At 43.3% G+C, this 22,423-nt stretch overlaps 1 protein-coding gene across 1 annotated transcript in view; it reads left to right on the top strand.

The window, feature by feature from the left end:
• NALCN (sodium leak channel, non-selective) overlaps nt 1-22,423 on the top strand; it is a 3,094,418-nt gene that overhangs the window by 1,317,577 nt on the left and 1,754,418 nt on the right. The window lies entirely within an intron of this gene.

The following is a 22,423-nucleotide window of genomic DNA, read 5'->3' as shown; positions in this document are numbered from 1 at the left end:
GTGGTACCGAATCCATCAGTAATATTATTTCAGATACCATTCCAAGCTGAGTGGTTTACAGTGATAGATCTTTGTCAGGCTTTCTTTTCAATTCCATTAGATGAAGAGAGCCAGTATCTTTTCGCTTTTAAAATGGAAAATCGCGTCTTAACATGGTGTCGAATCCCACAAGGGTTCACAGATAGCCCATCAATCTTCAACCAGCTGTTGAAGAAAAACCTTGAAAGTCTAGTACTGCCACAGAACTCGGTTCTGGTCCAGTATATAGACGACCTACTTGTTGCGTCAGGAACAGAAGAAGCTTGTAAGGTAGACACCATTGCCTTGTTGAACCATCTAGCTGAAAATGGACACAAGGTATCTCCAAGCAAATTGCAGTACTGTCTGACCGAAGTACAGTACTTGGGTCATCGGATAGAAAAGGGAAAGCGCAAAGTGTCACCAGATAGGATAGAGGCGATAATGAAAATGAATGCGCCTACGACACAGAGAGAAGTCAGGATGTTCCTAGGAATGGTAGGTTATTGCCGACAGTGGATAGCTAACTTTTCGCTGAAAGCAAAACCCTTACAGAAGCTGACGCACAAGGAGGTGAGTGATCCGGTACCATGGGACAGAGAGTGTTTGATATCGTTCCTACAGCTGAGAGAGGACCTGTGTCGTGCTCCAGCTTTGGGGATGCCAGACAATGAGAAGCCATTTTCACTTTACTGCTGTGAAAGAGAGGGATGTGCTTTGTCAGTTTTAGTACAAACTCATGGAAATGCCCGTAGACCAGTTGCATACTTTTCGGCTACTTTAGATCCGGTAGCCGCAGCGTTGCCCGGATGTCTGAAATCCGTTGCTGCAACGGGTGTCAGCATTGAAAGGTGTGAGAACATCGTGATGGGACACCAATTAGTGGTGTATGTACCGCATTCTGTGGAATTGTTAATGACCAGGACCAAGACACAGCACATGACCAACAGTAGGCTCACGCGTTACGAGCAAGTTATTCTTGCTGGGGAAAACGTGACCCTCAAGAGGTGCTCTGTTTTGAATCCTGCTACGTTGATGCCACTTCCTAAAGATATAGAAGGCGAAGAATGTGAAGATCATGATTGCCTTGATGTGACTGAACTATGCACAAAGCCAAGACCAGATATTGTGGATGAGCCGTTGATTGACCCTGATGAAATTTTCTTTGTCGATGGCTCATGTTTAAGGGACGATACTGGTCGGTTGAGAGCAGCTTATGCTGTTTGCACCATTACTGGAGTTGTAGAAGCCGCTTGCCTGGAAGGAGTACACTCCGCACAGGTAGCAGAAATCATTGCATTGACACGTGCCTGCATAGCAGGTAGAAAAATTAGAGTCACCATTTATACCGATAGCCAATATGGTTTCGGTGTAGTTCATGATTTTGGGCAATTGTGGTCTCAGAGGGGTTACATGACCTCCTCTGGTTCGCCCATCAGAAATGGGGAATTTGTGCGCCTGCTGTTAGAAGCATTACAAGGCCCGGATGCAATAGGAATAGTCAAGTGTGTAGCCCACACCAAAAATACAGATTTTGTGTCACAAGGAAATAGATATGCAGACGAAGTTGCCCGCTATTGTGCGGAGCACGGGTACTCTTTCACGGAGGTGGAAGTAGGTGGGGTTCAGGAAAAGACAGAATTGAACATGATGTTAGAAACTGTTGACACTTGGGAGGATTTAAAAGGCATGCAAGAGAATGCACCTGAATCTGAGAAAAAGGCATGGGAAACAGCAGGTTGTGTGAAAAGTGAAATGGACTTTTGGGTTTCAGCAGATAGAAGGGCAGTGTTACCTGAGGAATTAGTGAGTCCAATGGCAAGACAGATACATGGTCCAGTACACTTAGGAAGGGATGCCATGCTGAGGGTGTTTAGGCAAACTTGGTATTGTCCGAAGTTTAGGATTGCAGCAGAAGCAGTCTGTAGGAGATGCGTTACATGTCAGCAACTGAACGTAGGGAAAAGAACACCAGTTACAATGAGTCACATTGGGAGGTCTGGGGGGCCTTTCATCCGAATGCAATTAGATTTTATCGAGATGCCAAAGGTCAACCGCCTTAGGTATGTTTTGGTGGTTGTATGCATATTTTCCAGATGGGTTGAAGCATACCCTACACGCAGGTGCGATACACTCACAGTAGCAAAGTTGTTACTTAGAGAGTTGATCCCGCGCTACGGGGTGCCAAACTCCCTGGAATCAGATCGAGGAACTCATTTTAACAGTGAAGTTGTGAAGATGCTCTGCTCTGCATTGAACATTGATCAGAAGTTGCACTGTAGCTATCGACCAGAGGCTTCAGGTATCGTGGAGCAGATAAATGGGACTTTGAAATGCCGAATTGCCAAAGTATGTTCATCGACTTCCTTAAGTTGGCCTGATGCTTTGCCCTTGGTGCTTATGAGTATGCGTAGCACACCCAACAGGAGGACAGGTCTCTCTCCACACGAGGTGCTAATGGGAAGGGCAATGAGACTTCCAACCGTCCCAACCACTGCTTTGTTGAACATTACAGATGACTTGATCCTGGATTATTGCAAGAGACTGTCTGACGCCATTCATTCTGTGTCCCTTCAGGTGCAGGCTGCTGAAGTCCCATCTTCCAGAGATCTATGTCACGACTTGTGTCCAGGGGACTGGGTGCTAATAAAGAAGCACGTCCGGAAGAACTGCCTAGACGTGCGCTGGAAGGGGCCATATCAGATTATCTTGACGACGAACACTGCAGTGAAGTGTGGAGGGCTGCCTAATTGGATCCACGCTTCCCATACTCGAAGAGTTCCAGCACCCCTGGAAGAAACAGCTCCTCTCGCAGATGAAAATCCAGCTGTGGACGACGAACCACTAGAGGGGATCAGTCAAGCTGTGGGGGTGTCAGAAGAAGTTGGGAGTGTTACAGATCCAGAAGAAGAAAGGCAGGACGGCAGTGAAACTGAAGTTGCCACTGAAGGAGAAAGCTGTTGTGAATACGGCTCAGACACAGATCAGTACCAGAGTGATCAAGAACAGAGTGTGAGGACGAGAAATAGGAGAACAAGGCGTGGAGAAGTTGGTTGGCCCGAAAGAAAACAGAGGCCGAACTTAAAGCCAACTCCAGAGAGAACCCTTGCTCCTATATCCGAAGACTCAGATCCGGACGAAAATGCACAAGGACAAGAACAGGAAGGTCGGAGAAGATCAAGGAGGGTGCGAGTGCCTTGCAGAAGATACGCTACTCCTGAGTGGACCTACCTCGCTGCAGATGTCCGGAGCACGCAGAACGGGGAGGGTGAGGGAAGTGACCCTGACCAGTACTGACCCCATCATAATAGTGGAAATAAAGTTGCTGATACCAGGAGTGGAGGTCGAAGGGTTGCTGACACTCAATATCGTCTATCCTCCTTACCTGAGCGGAATAAGGGACTTGGTTTTGAATAAGTTAGAATTTCCGGTTTGTTGTTCAAGGTGTCCAATACTTGAGGAACTCCTTCTTCGTTTGGAAATCTTAGAGTGCGTGATGAGAGTTGTTGGAACACGTATAATTCCGGATTGCTAAAGACTTTGAAGAACTTTGTAAATAAACAGATTGAGAGATAACCTAGCGCCAAGTGGAAGAAGAAGAAGTAACTAGGGACTTCCATTTTAGCGGATGGAGAAGGGCTAGGGTTGTCTATTGCTACAGAACTGAGACTGATTTTGCGGAGGGGATTATCAGCTTCCAGGTGTGGTCCGAAAGGGCTGAAGAAGTAAAGAAAAGAGCAGAACTACACTGTCTTTAGATCATGGAGGCTGGCAACCCGAACCGCAGGGCAAAATGCATAGTAGGCACACTTTTAGTGGTAGTGATTACTCTTATAGTTTTAGTGGTTACTATATCATATGTAGTGGGACATGAAAATGAAGTAAAGGCAACAAAAGAAGCAAAAAGTGTATCGACACAGAAACCTACTACTGCTGGTCAAAGGGGGGACAATACAGAGAGAGAGAAAGCTTTACTAGCAGCTGAGATTCGTAGGTTACATGTTGATGAATCCCAGGGGAATTTCAAATCAAATGCATATGCTAAATTGCTTTATGAATATATTGATGTTATGGAGGCGAAGAATTGTTATGTCTGCATGCAATTGCCAGCCTCTGTAGATGAAGGCATCAGGTATCATCATCTTCCATTGACTTATGGAATCACATGTAGTTTGTTGTTGAGCATATTTTATGGGCGTGATGGGTTTGAATACTATTTCTCCAACTTTGATTCAGTGTTACCAGAAGTACCGAATTACAAACATTTGAATAAATGGGATTATTATAAGAGTGAAGACAGGTTACAGAAATGTTTCCTTCCATGGAAAACATTAGATACTTCACATGCCCGAAGAAATAATTTGACTTGTAAAGTGTCAGAAATTGAGAAAAAGTTTATAGGGCAGGTGGATGATCGGTACAGGAGACAGAAGATTTTGAAATCTTCAGGTCAATGGAAAACAGATTGGACCGAAGGAGAAAGATCGCACAAAAGAAAGGGTAGCAGTGGTCCAATAGCTTTAGATCGAGAGAAAAAGGGGAAACTGTGTATACATAGGGGTCAAACCTATTACGAAAATGTGTTTGTGGGAGAAGTAAGTTGTGAACATGCTTTCCAATTAGAGTACTATTCTAAAGATTTCTTGAGGGAAATGCAGGTGATCCCAAATGTATACTTTGTTTGTGGAAGGAATGCATACGTGAAACTACCGGATAATTGGTATGGATCATGTTATTTGGCAATTGTTTTTCCCAAAATATACCATGGTAAGGATTTAGAAACTAAAGAGGGAAGAACTCAAGCTAGGGGAAGAAGGGATGTGAGCACTGAGGAGATAGTTGGAGACGTATTTGGTGCTACACTTCCTCTTTTGGGGGTAATACTAAATGACATCAAGATTAGAAGATTGGCAACAGTCGTAGATAGGTTATCCGCTAGTACTGCTAGATCGTTAATGCTGGTGGAGGGAGAGATGCAATCGATAAGGGCAATGGTTCTTCAGAACCGACTTGCTCTAGACGTTCTGTTAGCCAAAGAGGGAGGAGTCTGTAAGGCTTTGAAGGTCCAGGAATGTTGCACTTACATTCCAGACAATTCAAAACCTCTAGAAAAATACATACGGAACATTACTGAAATACATCATGAGATTGAGGATTTGGCAAAGGTAAATGTGTGGGAGAAAGTAGGTAAAGGAATGGGTAAAGTTGGGGGTTGGTTTTCCAACCTAGGAAAGAGTTTCATTTGGTACATATTGAAACCTATCATCATAATAGTGATTTGTGTAATCACTTTGTGGGGATTGGTGCGGCTGTATCAATGGTATAGATCAAAACAGGTTGCAAAGATCCATGAGAGAGCAGGAGAGGAGATTAGCTGCGATGCAGGATAATCAGTACAGGAGCCTAAGGGCCCTAGAAGTGATGAAACGAGGGAATATTGCAAGGACTTCAGTTCGAAAATTCACATCTTAGAGATGGTGTTGTGATGATGATGACTATTAAAAGTCATCAAAGGGGGGATTGAGAGAGCGCAAATTAAGAAAAAATGTAGAAGTCCACCATATTTACAAGCAAGTTGCATTAGCTTAGTAAATCTTTTATTAGAGTGTAAAATATATAGAGTGGAAATATATAAGAGTGTTTAAATATGTAAGAATCCATATACCAGTGTGAAAATTAACGTAGAGGTTTGTGGAAATGTTAGAATGATGTTGAAATCCCATGTTGTGTGGCTGCTGTAGGGAAAATGTAATTCTGCTAAACGTAGAAATGTGTAGGCCACATGGCAGTTCACAGAGAATACAAGTAGCTGATGCATTTCCACATAATATGGATCTTAATGTTATTGTAGTTCAAAGTATTATTGACTACAGAACTAAAGTATATGTTTTATATAAGTGTTTCATATAATCATGTGTGTAATAAGTTAGAATATTGTTTAAACTAAGAAATTAAATGTTTGCAGAGTGCAGAGGCCCGTTTCATGTAATTCTAGTAGGCCTGAATAGATAAAGTCATTTCTTTTGATCTGCATGTGCTCGTTAGAGAAAGGTCACGTTAAGCACAAAACGCAGAGCCTGTTCGATGGTTTATGACTTAGAAGATATGGTGGAGGCCGGAATTTGGGGCCCACAGTAAAAGTGTCTGTTTGCAGGTGCGAGGGGGTTTAATCAGGAAAGTGATGAATAGGCTTTGTTCAGAGAAGCCTGGCACAGGCCTGGAGGAGGCTTCAGGAATTTCCTGGGGGGTACCGTCCAGCCGGAGAGGAGCCTGGGAAGCAAGGTCAAAGCTAACGATGGATCCAGAGGAGTACCAGAATGGAAATTGCCGCCAGAACCAACACCACGTGAGGGGCGTCTCTAAGGGCGTTTCTATTGGAAATGTGATTTTGTATTAGGGACAGCACCCTGGGGTGGAGTTAGAGCAGATGGTCTGAGGAGCCTAAGAGAGCGGATGGGTAGGCAGATAGGTTAACTGCAAGAGATCGATTTTGCAACGAAGACTGAGAGAAGTGTGTGATCTTCTTTGGAAGTCACCACGGCTGACACCTTTTTAGGTAAAGATCTTGCTAAGTAGGGATGTCACTTAGTCTAGTGTAGGGACAGTCTAACCTGAATTTTTCTTTTCTGTAAATGCCTTTTCAAGCTACAACTTGTGGCTATTCTTGCAACTCTTATGACATTTGAACTTGTCTTGGTAATATTATTCTGCCGACTAAGAGCATTTAGAGAATTTATGTTTATACTGATACCTTATTACCTTTTGAATCTCATTCTGAGATGTTTGTATCTCCAGATAGCTTTGACTTTATAATAAATTCCTAAAACTAATTCATAGTAAGTGTTTCTTTAGAGTGGTGTAAGTCCTTATTTGATTGACCTAGTAGTGGATTGCCTTTTACTCAATGACAGGTACCAACGATTTAGTCGACCTGAGTTGGGATCTGGAATAATAACTATAGACCAGAAATCCCGCGTTAACAGTGTCATTACACATGGGTGAGCCCCATGTGAAAGGCCATACGTCACTCCTTTGCTAGAAGCAGGTGTAAGGATTTGACTAGTCAAGTTGTAGAAGTGGCACATTCACTGAGCCAGTTCTACAAGCCTTTTTTTACGTGGGAACGTCCACCCTTTATACATTATACCTTACTCGGGTATAATGAAGCACAGGCATTGACAAAGTGGTGCATCTGCCTAGATGCGTCACTTTGTAAATAGGGCGCAGTGCGGCACATTGATTACACCTGCCGCAGCGTCACAGAAAAGTGACGCAACGGCTGCGTAAGACCTTCATAAATAAGGCCTGAAATTCATAAGCATAATTATAAATTGCATACATTTCCGACTTTTTAAAAGACTGTGCTAATCCGTTTAGACTAGACATTCTAATATATATCACTGCATCTTTAGGGGAACGGTTCTTAACGCCCAAAGCATGCCTTTGAAAACCAGGAAACTGCTCAAAGTTTTCAGAACTTGCTCATTGAGCAGACAGCATCAACGTTTGTTTAAAATGCCTCATTAATTTTCGAGCATGGCGTATTGTTTCTTTTTACCTTTGTGATGGCTCGAAAGAACACCTGTGCTGTTGTCATAGAAGGTCATTCCGCTGATGAGCATTAAACATTGTTAGTGGGGTTCTTTCAATCGCGCCTTCACGTCAGTCGGCTGGGCTGCCTTGGCAAGGCAGATGGCCGGCTGCATCTGCTGTCACTGATTTTCGGGACACCCTTTCTGCTTGGCCAGTTCTCCTTCTGTGAGAGTCTTGCACAAAGTGATTAATAGATTGGCCTCGGGCGCCTCAGCAGCCTGTAGGTTTTGGCAGTTTTGCAGCAGGGATCAAATTATTTTTCCGGCATTCTTTAACACCTGTTTATCTCCTAGAAAGTTTGTATGTGTATATTCAAGCTTTGGTCATGGTGGGGATGCTTCACCGACAAGGATGGGGTGTATCCACACTCAGTTTTTGTGAAGTGGGCATTGAGTGGCACATTGAGGCCAGTTGAGGTGGTGTTAGCCCTCTGAATTACAGTATGTAATAAAACATGTTGCTTCACGGTTTGTCAATTCATCTTTGCCTACAGCAACTCACCTTTCTATGTAGGAATTTTGGCGTGGGTGTGTATACACTCACACTTAAGAGTAGCTATCATTTGTCCAGCAGCTGGAGGGGTACAGGGGCTCTAGGGTGTGAGGGACCCATTGTATCAGGCATAATATTGTTTTTATTGCACAGCTAAAGTCAGAGAGAGTTGTTCTGTTTTCTGTGCTTGCTTTATAAACTGGAATGGCATGGTGTGCAAAAAAAAAGATGGATTGGTCTGTATCTCTTTTTGCATTTGTGGCCCTAAATGGGAAGGGTATGCCCAGACATGGGTCCCGAGCTCACCATGCCACTGGAGTCAAGCTAACCTGACTGATGAGGGGTGATACTCTGAAAACACTCCCAGGATGCTTGTTTCCGGTTCAGGGAGGACCTGGCATGGCACTTCAGGCTGGACTGATCCCATGGAGAGCAGGGTCAAGACTGATTTGCATATGGCTGGGTCTAAACTGGAATGGCATAGCATACAAAAAAAGATGGAGTTAGACCCAGATATCTGTACTGGTGGTGTATGTTTGACACTTTCAGCATTCCATCCATCAATTATTCTTTTTGCATTTGTCGCCCTAAGTGGGAAGGGTATACCCAGACGTGGGTCCTGTGCGCATCATGCCACTAGAGTTAAGCTAGCCTGGCTGATATGGGGTGATACGCTGAAACTGGTCACAGGATGATTATTTCCACTCCAGGGGGGACCTGGTCTTACAGTTCGGGCTGGACTGTTCCTATGGGGAGATCGGTGAAAACTGATTTGCATATGGCTGGGTCCAAACTGGAATGGCACGGTGTGCAAACAAACGATGGATTTAGGACCAGATCTCTGTACTGGGGGTGAATGTTTGACATTGTTCCAGCATTCCGCCCATCAAATGTTCTTTTTGCTTTATATCTCATGACATCTTTGGTGTGTGTGTGCGCGGGGATGTGTGTGTACATGCATGAGTATATGTGTGTGTTTGTGTGTGGCTATTAAACCATCCAACCCCCAAATTCTTTTTGAGATGTGACTATAGAGTGAGCTTTGGCGTGAATTGCCTGTTACCTTAGGGACAGAGCACTCACAAAAATTAACATGTCCTTCTATCTTTCTAGTATTTTTGACAGATCAGGAGATAAAAAATGGTTCTATAGATATAGATGGTTTGATTCCAGTGAGCGCTACGGGTAAAGTGAATTACCACGCTCCCATTTTTTCCTTACACAACATGCTTTGTTGTATGTAACAATTGAGTCTACCTGAGGTCTCCATTGAGCATCCTATCACCATGCCAGCGATCAATATTTCTTCATAAGGTTGCAGAGGTTTTCAAGGCAGCTTTGCTGGAGTGATACAAGAAGACCCTCTGTGTTGGATGCTAATGGGCCATACAGAATCTCCTTGAAGCGTCTCTGGATCCAAGCATCAGCTTTTACCAGGGTGGTTGACTGAGGTAGATATTTAAGTGTCTTCAGGGGTAGAAACCCTCTCATTGCTGCACTGTAAATCAGTGAAGTGGGATTAGAGAATGTCATGCCTTACCTTAATCATGTGCCACACAGTGACTCTCTTCTGCAGATCTAGAGGTCCAGTGGAAAATAGTGGCAACATCTTTGGGAACACTATTTGCCCCATCACTTGTTCTTCAATTGCCACTGGACTTAGCCAAAAGAAGAATCTCAGCCACCTCCAGTCTCTGGAAATCCCAGCCTTTGAATTAGTGCAAAGGGTTGATTTTGAAAGACTAGGGTTGCTACCTATGCACGGTACAAGTAAAGATGTCTGAATAAAAGTCTGCTACCCTCATCTGTGCACACATGAATCAGTTTAAACTCTCAGACCCTGATTTTGATAATTCCTGCCTTGTAGGACAAAGGTCATTAAACTGTGCAATAACACAGCCTACAAACAGGGCCGTCTTAACATCCTATATGCCCCGGGGCAAAGCAGTGCACTTGGCCCTGACTGCACACCCACTCACAAGAATAAAAATGTTTAATGGAATTTTTTTTCTAAATTCAGGTCTGCATGGGGCCCCTATGCTCGTGAGGCCCTTTGCAATTTCCCAGTGCACCCATGCGTTAAGACACTGCCTACATGCTTTACAAGCTTTGTCTATCTGTATGAAGCTGGCACTTGGAATAATGTAGATTCTTAGTCTGAGGCTGAGTTTTTGGTTAGCCTAAATCCTTCATGCTTGCTTGGTTTATCATTCAGTAAACATTGTCCCCGTCTGTGCTTAACCAAGAGGGCAGGCACTAAAATCAAGCAGCTCAACTTGATCGAACTGGCCTATAAATTAGTATTGGTGAATGAATCACTGAGTAGGGGATGTATGACATTACAATGCATGCTTTTACATCGCATGCCTTTACAACGCAGTTTTTACAACGCAAACCTTTACAACGCATAGCTCTTTGGGGTGCTGGATAGTGAATAGTTTAATTTACTATTCCAACTCCAGTCCCCGTGGACACTAGGGAAGGTGTTGGATAGTAAATTAAACTTATTCCCTATCCTAGAGCGCCCCCCAGCGCAATGCGTTGTAATGGTTTGCGTTGTAAAAGTTGCGTCGTAAAGGCACTGCGTGGTAAAAGTTGCGTTGTAAAGGATGTTTCCCCTGAGCAGGTGTACCGAAGGGGTGCCCAAGGTTAGTCCTTCTGTCGGGGCCTGAAGTTTGCGCCAATAACTGGCTTTGCAACCCGATCGTAATCTGTTTCAAACCTGTTGTTTTTCGGTCATGCCATAGTACATTCAGAGAATGCTTCTGAGGACATATTAGATACTCCAATACCAATAGGGCAACCCAATCTTCCCCCAAGGGTCTCGGTCTACAAATGGTTCTAAACACAAAACCACCCCTGAGGGAATTGTTTAACAATACAATTAATTATTTACAGTGAGTGGTAACCCTAGTATCCAAACACAACATTGAATTGGACCACATATACATTCTTCTATTTATTCATTTTTTTTTACTTTTTGATGAACATGTGATGATAATGCTTTAACAATATATCCGACAATTACATAATTGAATGAATTCGTTTCATCAACCTCTGATACACGAAAGGGTTCTTGAGCCCTATGCCTTTCAAATTGCACACAGCTCGATGCCGTGGGCGAATGAACCCAAATATGCAATTTCTTCACTGCCTGCCTTTGTGTTTTTGATTGTTAAAACTCGTGATAAAGTCGATTAATAGATCGAATTCATTTTGAAATAAACAATCTTTTCAATACTGTCACATTTTTGCAGAGGAGAGAGGATGCAAAATGTGTTTCGTTGGAAAAAAATCCACGTCGTTACAGCTTTCACTCAATTCACATTGACACTGTGTGGAACACTTAGGAATAATTGTTCCAATTGTTGGCAGTGATACGGTGCATATGGCTGTAAGTACAGTACTTGTCTTTGCAAAGCATTAAAAAAACAGCCTGAACAGGCCCTAGCACTGGCAGGCTGGACAGGTTTTAAATCCAAAACAATGGCGCAGTTTTTTTTTCTCTCCGAAAAAATCCTCTTAACATGCCATTTCTGCCCACAGAAAATACTCTGCAAAATAAGTCTTTGCCGGGTAATGTACTCGCTTCATGAATATCCTAGCCTCATTTTGTGCGCATGTAATTACTGGGTTGAATAGCTTGATAAAGCGAGATCATTTTTTCTAATAAACGTGGGTGGAAGTGAACGCAGTTTAGCCTTCCCAAGCTCCAGAGATTTTCTTTGTTGAGCAGGTGCCTGGACTTAATATTTCATCTTTTGACTGCAATGTTCTCGCGCCCCTACAGAATCAACTGCTGAAGCAATGTATAAGAAGGTGCCGCACGTTTACGCACGCCTTTGGCATCAGCGTGTACGTGCGCTGCGCTGTAAGACCTCTTCGACAATGTTTTTCACCATCTACCCTCGTTCAACTCTTCTATCTGCCGATGCAAAGCTAAATGACGCTGAGTGCCTGGGGCCTCATTTATGAGGCTGTGCGTCACTTTTACGCCGCCGGTGCGTCACTGTTTATGATGCACCAGCAGCGTAAAAAATGTGCTTTGTTGCACCATATTTGCAAAGTGACGCATCTAGGTAGATGCGTCACTTTGTAAACCCCTGCGCTACATTATACCTGTGCCAGGTATAATGTATGCAGGGGGGCGTTCTGACGCAAGAAAAGGTCATAGAAGCGACACAGTGAAATCTATAAGATTTCACTGCGCCACTTCTAGGACGCAAATGCGTCAATTTCTTACGCCTGCCTCACAGCAGGCGTAAGACTGACGCAGGCCCTTTCACATGGGGCTTGCCCCATGTGAAAAGACACATTGCTGGAGTTGCGTCACTTTTGTGACACACTCCAGCAATGCGTCACTTTTGCGCCATACAGATACGTCAGAAATACTGACGTATCTGTAACTCCTTGCTCAATGATGCGTCATACTGTAAATATGACGCATCATTGGTGTCGCAAGGAGGGCGCAATGAAAAGTCACGCATCGCTGTTTTCACGCAGCGATGCGTCACTTTTCATAAATGAGGCGCCTGATTCTTAAAAACACACAGCTCAGAAACCTCCCGCCGCAGTCTTCCCTACTCCATATTTGTGGAGATTTCTGACAGGAAATACGAAATGTCCCCTGGGCCCTGGCTGTCTGTGATTAATTTGTAAGAGAATAAGTACAGGGCCCGAAGATTTGCTTAGAAGCCAGTGACCGGAGCTATCGAAGGCCATGGTGCCGAATACCAAAAGCTGCTTAGTCTTGAGTCCATCTGATGCCTCTTTTCTCCACTACCACACCCTCCAGATACATTGTCTGTCTTGCAAGTTCTTTTTTTGTCCCTGCTTTCACCCTTGGTTACAGTTTTCCAGTCTTTCTCTTCCTCCTTCTTTCCCCCTTGTGTGCTTTTCACTCTCTTGGTCAAAGTCTGAATGAGTATAAATATGTGCTGGTCCCTAAAAATGAGTGCCTGTGGTCCCCACCTGCAACCACCACAACAAATTAAGCAGTGCAGGTTTTGCTTTGAAACATGTGCCTGTCACAATTTCCTTCCCTATAACATAATGTGTATTTGTAAAGTGCACGTTCACCCAGAAGGGTATCTTGGCGCTAAATAAGAGATGTTTACGGTTACCCAAATCAATGGTACTCCTTTTACCAACCTTAGAAGGATGAGTGGGTCTGCCAGAATTTGAAACTGTGAGCATGAGATCAAACACAGGCCCCATACAGTCGACACGTTAATCCACTATGCCACCAGAATCGGTAGTTCCCTGGTAAAGTTTTGTGGATTCAATTTTTGCATGTGAAAATACACATACATACATTTTTGTAGGAAAAGAAGAACAAAAGTAGACATGTAGTACCTAACATTGTTTCAGACTTTTTCTCTGTTAAGAAACAGGCACCACTAGTGTTAAACTAACTTATGCGAATTGAAAAAGTCAGTTTGCAACCATTAAAAAAAAGAAAATCATGTGTGCTTGTCATATTTATCCTCAAATTTCGTTACGCCACTGAGCATTGTTGTCTTCAATATAGCTGGAGATTACTGTAAAGAGTGAAATAAAGCTGTAACTGCTAAAAATCCTACTGTACCATCTCACCAGTATGAAACAGTGGTAATAATCACCACTAGGCGAACATTTTACTGGCTGAATTGCAAGTCACCGCCATAGTGGCATGGTAGTGCCAGAGGTGTATTATTACAGGTTCATCATATGGGGTCAATGCGTTTAGTAGGCTAAGTGTGATCATCCAGGTGTGATGATCATACAAAATGTGAATCCTATGCAAACATTATGGTCTCGATTCACAGAACTAACTTAAGACAAAATCCTAAACTTAATACTTTTGGTATTCACAGAAATTAGGATTTTGTCTTAAGTTTGTCTTAAGACAAACTTAAGATAGACTTAAAACAGACCTAAGTTAGGATTTTGTCTTAAGTCTGTCTTAAGTTTGTCCTAACTTCTGTGAATACCAAAAGTAGTAAGTTTAGGATTAGGTCTTAAGTTAGTTCTGTGCATCAGGCCCTATGAAAGTATCTAATCACTCCAACTCTGACGGACGTGTTCAATCTGTGGAAACATGTATCTTAAAAATAAGTTCATGATTGTAAGATAGGAAAGCAAATTAAATGAATGACTGAAACAACACTGGCGTACTGGGAAGAGCTTCATTTCTAATTGGATGACAATCAGCAAGAGGCCCTGGCACTCAGCACTTTAGAAACAGTAGGTCTTGATATACCACTGGTAAAGGCTGAAAAGCTGAGGGCTGGGGGGCATTGGCAGACATGCCAACTCACATGATGCCACCGTGTGTCACTTGATTTTGGCTGCCTTCACAAGGTCACCCAGTGAGGAGTCAAAATCACATGCTGGCAGGAAAGACAAGCTTGACACCACTGCACAAAGTGACTTTCTAGTTTGTCTTTGGAGGCAGTAAGCAGCCAATGTCCATTAAGGGGTGTGAAGTTTACTTACAAGTTGGCAGGTCTACTTGGGGGCTCCGTCAAAATGGATCCAATCCTTCCTCTTTGTTTAACAGTATCTATCAGGTGTTGATTGGGTCAGAAAAATCAAACCCACACAAGGGGTGTCACATGGTCCACTCTCTCACCACTGTTGATCAATACTCACATGCATTTACTGAAAGCACCAGCTTGACTTTCAAATGTATCTTGACGACACCAAAATCCCTATCTGAATGGAGAGCGATGCAGCTAGCCAGGAAGGTTTAGCAATCTTGACCATGTTTATCACTGGGTTAAAGAGACCTCCATCTGTCTGTACAGCGGCACACTAAGATCCTGGTATGGGGAGGAGGAGAGGCTTAAATACTCCCTTATAATTGCCCAATAAGCCACCAGATGCCCCCCACCAGTGGCAAGATGCAAGGGGGGCCCACTGAGCTACGGGCGACCCCCTCTGGCACTGTGCACAGGCCCCTGGCCTGAGAGCTCCTGACTGGGTACGGAGTGTGTTGGGCCCCCTCCAAGAACTTTTGCAGGGGGGGCCCTTAAGTTTCGTTAGGCCGCTGCCCACTACTTCATAACCTTTAACCCCTTCCGCGCTCATGACGAGCTCATGTAACGCGTTTTAAAAAAAAAAACGCAGCGCACAGCGGGAAAACCGCTAGCGCGCATGCGGTTAAATAGACCTACAGAAGAGGCAAGAGCTTGTGGGGATCCCTTGCTCGGCTTGCATTATTTCTCAACGAACACTGATTCAGAGTTAGTATAGAAGTAGAAACATCAGCGATTAAAGAGAATAGTGTGTGTGTGCGCGGTGGAGGCGGGTTCCGGGTTCCTCTCTCTAACCTTATCTGTTCATTGTTTATTTACAACTGCTACATGAGCGCTTAGTAGCCAAAGGGGCAGGCTTCCATCCATGCGCTGATGATATGTGAGTCGCTGAAAATTATTATATTACAGATTGTAATGTACTGGAAGGGCATTACTCTGCAAATTAAGTACTTGATGGGTGCTAATTGACTGCCTTTTAATTAGAGAAAGAGGAAACTATTGTTTGTCTGCCAGGGAAAAAAACAGAGTAATTTATCAGAGAAATATACAAGATTTTAGATCGAGAGCTGCCAGATTGCAAATGTGAACAAAGGTACAACTTCTGACATGACAATGGCTATGGTCTGGAACATCAATGGCATGGAACAGCACATATGCAATGTGGTATAAAACGGCATTTATTATTTACATCCCCTTTGAAGAACTGAAGTACTTTTTGAAAAAGGGATATAACCATCCTAGCAAATGTCATAATTGAGCCCCCAAAAGAAAGACAGTGGTTCTTAAGGTGGGGTCCCCTGACCCCTGGAGGTCCTTTACACTTATCCATGGGGGCTGCTACAGTTTAGAACATTAACTAATATTTGGAGATGAAAAGTATGTATACATACAAAAACACAATTAAAAACAGCACATTTTATAATTATTCTGTAAATGTTAGGATTTTCAAATTTGGGCTTAAAATTAAGTTGGTATCCTAATGGTGATTTGTGGAAACAGCACAATTATAACAAACGGAATCTAGTTTGGACAATTGGTGGCCTTGATTAAAGCACTGTTATGGTGTGACAATATGAGGAACAAAAAAAGACAAAGTAATATGCCAAAGTCTGGCATATCACTTTGTCTTTTAGAAATAAAACTACATTTACAAATGCTCATATTTTCCATTAAAATTAAAATTGAGATTTTTGGTATATTTTGAGTTGAAATACTTCAAAATGTGTGTATTTATTTAATGTCTACTTGAGTCTATATTGTTGAATATCGTTTTGAAGTTCAAATCGTTTTTTAAGCAGGGGTCCCCGGCTTTCAGTAGTGATTTGCTGGGGTCATCAGAATTCTTAAGTATAAGAACTGCTGTTCTAAATGTTGTTTTGCTTGATGACATCTTCTTGACTTGTGAGATGCAGTGTGACATTATTCACTACAATGTCCCTTTAATACAACGACCAGAGGTGGTGGATTCACCTTAGTGATGAGAACAATACTAGGAAGAGTCTCTGTGGAAATTAGGAGCAGGGCAGAAGTGAAAGATTTTCAGGAAAAACGAATTTTACTTTATATTGAACAGGCAACCACTTGAAAATGCTAACATAATCAAAGATCTTAAGTTACAACCAAATAAAGATGATGATGAAAGCACTGGGGAAGACAACATCTGAAATCCTGCAACTTAATCCACAACAAGCCCCATATAAAGCAAAGCAACCAAAACAAGGCAGTCAAACTGTAATTAAACCTTCATATATATGAGAAAAATTGAAACAAGTCCTCGTAATGCTCCATTGCCTCACAGTAGCCTCACGGTTGATATGGGGGCTCATATTCAAAAGACTTGACAATGCATTTGACCATGAAGGGCCAAGAAACTGAGCACTTGAAGGCAGAGCTAACCATCTCCTTACATTCAGGGCCGGACTGTCCGTAGCGGCACCCAGGCATTTCCCCAGTAGGCCGCCAGGGTGGGAGCCGGTTTTAGACCCCTGGGGGGCCGTTTATGTTACCGGGGGTCAGTTTTGCAGCATAGCTGCAATATAGGCCCCCTGCAACAAAAGCGGCACAAAGCTTTCCACTAGCCCACCCTAATCCCCCCACTCCGCCACTGTGGCCGACTGAGCTCTTTGCCAGGGCTGGATTTGATTCAAAACTTGGAGCTCTGCAATGCTGTGAATCCAAGCTTGAATGTAAAATCTAACTCCTAGCGATTTAGCAGATTACTGAAAGCTACCCTGATCAGGAAGGTCAGTAACAAAGACAGCACAGAGAAGCAATTGAGCAATTCCAGATACGCCAGTGTTTCTTAAACATTTGACTTCTCTGGACCCCCACCTAATCATAAATGGAATCCCGGGGTCCCCCACTGAGCCATTATTAGAATTTTCGGACCCCGGTCTAAACAATTTAGTGATTCGTACCGCAAAACAATTAACAAAATTACGGAAGCAAGCATTCATCAAAAAATTATGAAATATTTTTTCTAATTCACAAACAAACATTTTTAATGGGAAGGTTGGAACTTTTCTAAAGTCAATTGAGGTCACCCATCATTCATTCCATATTCTGTTTGATGCACTTGCACTGCTTCCACAAATTATGAGGATAACAACTTAATTTTGAGTCTCCCATTTCAAATTCCTACACATGTACAGACTGTTTGAAAAGTTTCAATTTAGATTTTGCTTCTTTAGTGATATATATATATACATTAATATTTATTAATACTATTTTATTTTCTAAGCAGTTGGCGGACTCCCTGATTAGACATTGTGGACCCAGAGGGGTCCATGGACCACAGGTTAAGAACCGTTGGGTTGTATATCTGCAAACTTCTTGCGGTTCATTTAATGCTTGGCAATTCGACTGCCCAGCTGTCACTGGGGTGAAGATAAAACTATCACCACACTGGTAGAGCACAGTGCACTCCATTTAACCTTTTCATTATTGCATCATAATTTTTTTCTATGAGTTGGCTCTGCCGACATTATGGGAACCACCTCTGACAATCTATGTCACACTAATTCCACAATGACCAGGCAACATGGTGGACGTGCCACCACAATATTCGGGTACTGAAAATGATTGCCCAAAGCAGGGATGTATTTTCAGTGTCCACAAGACAAGTGTACCTGATATTTTCATCCAACATCTCAGTTTCACAGCTATGGGTTGCAGTGCAAAAACTCTATGGTTTATGTTAGACCTGGCATCTTTTGGAGTGATTTCCCCTGTTTTTTTTGCTTCTGACCTCCTGTTTTTAACTGTATGCCGCCTTTCGTTTTTGCTGGTTTTAGTACTCTGGGCACTTTACCACCGCTAATTAGTTATGAAGTGCAAGTGCTCCCTGTGTAAAATGTATTGGTGATTGGGTGATTCATGATTGGCATATTTGATTTACTAGTAAGTCCCCAGTAAAGTGCACCAGGTCTGCCCAGGGCAAGTAAAACAAATGCTACTAGTGGGCCTGCAGCACTGATTGTGCCACCCACATGAGTAGCCCAGCAACCATGTCCCAGGCCTGCCACTGCAGTGTCTGTGAGTGCAGTTTTAACCAAAGTCCACCCACTTGCCAGGCTCGTACCTTCTCTTTAACTACATGTAAGTCACCCCTAAGGTTTGCCCAAGGCAGCCCATGGACAGGGTGCAGTGTATTTTAAAGGTAGGACATGTACTGGTGTGTTTTACATGTCCTAATAGTGAAATTCTTCAAATATCGTTATTCACTATTACAAGGACTATCTCTCCATAGGGTAACTTGGGGATTGCCTTGAAATATCTTTTTAGTGTAATTTCCCATTGGGAACAGATAAAGATTTGGAGTGTCGAGTCTCTGAACTCACAATTTAAAAAATACTTCTTTTGGTGAAGTTGGTTTTTAAATTTTGTGTTTGAAAATGCCACTTTTAGAAAGTGGGCATTTTCTTGCTTAAATGTGCTGTGCCTCTGCGTGTCTATAGAATACACGTTTGGGTTGGCTGACAGTTGGACTATTGTGCATTCACTCTAGAAAGGGAGCTGAGGTGTGCCCTGCATATCCTGATGGCCCATCAACAGGCACAGGACCATGTAAGAGTTCACCTGCCAGTGCCTTGACTCTTCTGCTGAGAGTCCTGACGTGCCAAGTTGTGCCAAATCCAGTTCCTGGGCACTTGGAAGATTAACCTGGTGATGTTTAAGAGACAATCCACGCATCAACTCCCGGCGCCTGTTTTACCAAAGCCTCACTGAAAAAGATTGACGCATCGATGTTGCCTGCCCTGAAGCATGGTTTTCACTTGATGCATAGAACACAACTTTCACTACAGGCCCCAGCTTGCCAACGCAGCGTGTCAGACAAATTGCTGCAGCTTTTGTTTTGAGCATCGTGTCACCGACATCCGTTGCACCTGGTCCGACCCCAACACAGCACCTGCTTTATGGCTGTGGAATTGTTGCAGCACCTGCTTCGCAGCTGTGGAATCGATGCTGCGCTTGCTTTGCCGCAGTTGCATCGACGCAGCGCATCTGGATTTTCAGTGCATTGTCCCTGGGCGCTGATTCTTCAACGACACCACAGTGCAGTAAGGAACCGAGGCCACGTGTCCGTAAACCAACACATCATCTCCCCTGCCAGTAAGGAAACAACACATCTCCTCCCCTGCTTAGTACTAAGGAACCCATGCATCATCTCATCTGCATGTAAGGAACTGATGTTTAGTACGGAACCGACGCATTGCTTAGCTTTCCAGCACCTCACTCCCCCTGCGCCTTGCACCACCTTTGCTTTTGGACGCAACTAAGGGACTTTGTGCTAAAACAAACTCATCCATTGATTTCTATGAACTAAACTTGCTTAATCTTTTAAAATTTATATTTTAACTTGTGTATGTTGGATTTATGTTATTTTGTTCTTTTTTTATTCAGATATATATTGTCTATTTTTCTAAACTGGTGTGGACTCCTTTTGTACGGTTTTCCCTGTGTTGCTGTGTGTGTGTATGTTCAAATACTTTGCACAAGTGCCTCTGAGATAAGCCTGACTGCTTGTGACAAGCTACCAAGGGGGTGAGCAGGGGTTATCTTTGCTGTGTGACTTCCTTTCCCTGACTTTAGTGAGGGATCCTTCTTGGACAAGGGCCAAACCATTACCAACTAGGAAAATCAATTTCTAACATGATCGCTGGTGGACACAGATAATATGTCACCAAAAATGGTGGCAGACCAGGGAGCCTAGATCAAGCAGGCAGTCTATCACCATTTTGGAAAGTGTTATCATAGGCCATTCTTGGTGGCTGCCTTCTTCCTCTACCTTGTAATAAGTGGGGGAAATACAGAGGAGGTTGAATGGGCTTTTGCCAAGTTTTGGTGACAGTCCTGTTACTTCCCATCTCTAAATAAGGCCATTGCATTTTCATTCAGTTGTACAACCTGGCACTTTGAAAGATATGTCAGAAGTTATGGGCCACTCAAAGAAACTCCAGAATAAATAACGACCGAAACATAGGCATCTCCATAGATTACCTGCCATAATACTCCCCGTTATATAGTTCATACTGCTGCAACTGCTTAGTGGAGTTACTGAGATGCATAATACATGCATTTATAGGGTAGACATTTGTATGACTATCTCTTCTCAGAGCTGTGACACCCCAAAACCCTTCTCAGTTTAACCCCCAGGTAGGCATTAGCTCTTATTACTTAGAGACTTTTCCAAAGGGCTGCCTTCCACATGTTCCTAGTTTCAAAGTCTTTTGTCAGGCATATGCATTGAGTTGAATGTTTATTTAATAATCATAGTGGGGACTGAAAAAGACATTCCTTACCAAGCCCGGGCCTATAAGCCTCAACTCGAGCCTGTCCTCAACTCTGCTATTGTTCTTCGTCCAGCTGGTACAGATCATAGTGTCAGACTTCCCCTGCTGAAAAAACTCAGTGGGTACAAATCCTGTGGAAGAATGAGTTGACAACCTTTTACTTTGGACTCTCTCATTCCTCCCTGTCCTCGAGTCATGTGTATTGCTAAGCTCTTTCTTCATTGGCTCGAAGCTTAGGGATAGGCAGGCAAGCTTATGAGCACTAAATCTGTCTGTTGAGCTTGTTCACCTACCAGTTCTCTTGGAATTACCTTCAAATACCATCCAGTCTAATGCTTGCAGTGAGCCAATGTCTGTGATCCAATTTATGGTGGGAATGTGGCCTGAAAAATGGAAACCTTCAAGTCTCAGCAAGGTCACATGGTGTTGACGGTTTTCTTTTTGACCTCTTTGGGTAGGCTGTTGTTCTATATGGGCATGTGTGAGTGTGCATGCAGGGAGCAGTACAACTACAGGGGGTGCACTGCTACTCAGAGCACAAGGGAAGCTACTTTTTGGAGGCCTTGGAAGAAGCTGACATTTTAGATCATCCTTTCCGCAGTGGTAATGAATATGCCATCAGACAGATTGCCGAGGGACTTCTGATGTCTCATTTGCCACTTGTGTGTGTACCAGAATGTATGTATCATTGAGTGTTCGCAGGAGACAGTCATCATACCTTGTGGGTGTGACCATGACAGCCCGGGTCCTCCACCTGTGAGAAAAAGCTAGTTCTGAGGGGACCCAAATCCTTGAGTAGCCAGTAAGAGGGTGGCACACAGCGAGTCATCATTTGAGGCTACCAAACTGCAGGTAAGTTCATGGTGCTAAAGTTATTTTAGTTCACAATAGAAGGGGGATCACAAGTGTGACCCGCACACAGACTTTGGGCACAACCATTGCAAGCTAGCCTTGCATTTACCACACAAGTACTTCAGGCACAACTCATCATTTAGTTTGACCAATTAGGGATTTTTGAGGATCTGGCCACATACCTGCTTCCATAATGTAGTTGCTCCCTCACCCTTTATTTATTTACCACTACTAGTGTAGGTGGAGGACCTTATAGACTTGCTCCAATGAGGAGGGAGTGAGGTGCTCCTCACCATAGCTGAGATAAAAGAGAAGAATTGATAGTTCACCAGAATATGTATTTGAGAGACCAGCGCTAGAATGAGTGGGGTGGGAAAAACTAGTATACAGTCCTTGGGTGAGAAATTGCATCAGGCTTTTTGGGGAGATGCAATTGTTTATAATTATTAGGGCTCTTCTGCATCAGGGCATAGGAATAAACTTATGGAGAATGTCATCCCGTCAGCTTTATATGACTGATTCTTTAGTGGCAAGACACACAATGGAAGGTTTTCTGTAACTGCTATGAGGATGAAACCACTATGGATATTTTGCATTAAACCATACCAGCAAATTGAGGAGTGCCACCAGAGGGGTATTATGGAACACTAACTCTTT

This window comes from Lissotriton helveticus, chromosome 8 (genome assembly GCF_964261635.1).
Source record: "Lissotriton helveticus chromosome 8, aLisHel1.1, whole genome shotgun sequence".
In the NCBI taxonomy this organism is placed as follows: domain Eukaryota; kingdom Metazoa; phylum Chordata; class Amphibia; order Caudata; family Salamandridae; genus Lissotriton; species Lissotriton helveticus.
This window is presented reverse-complemented; position numbering and strand designations above follow the sequence as displayed.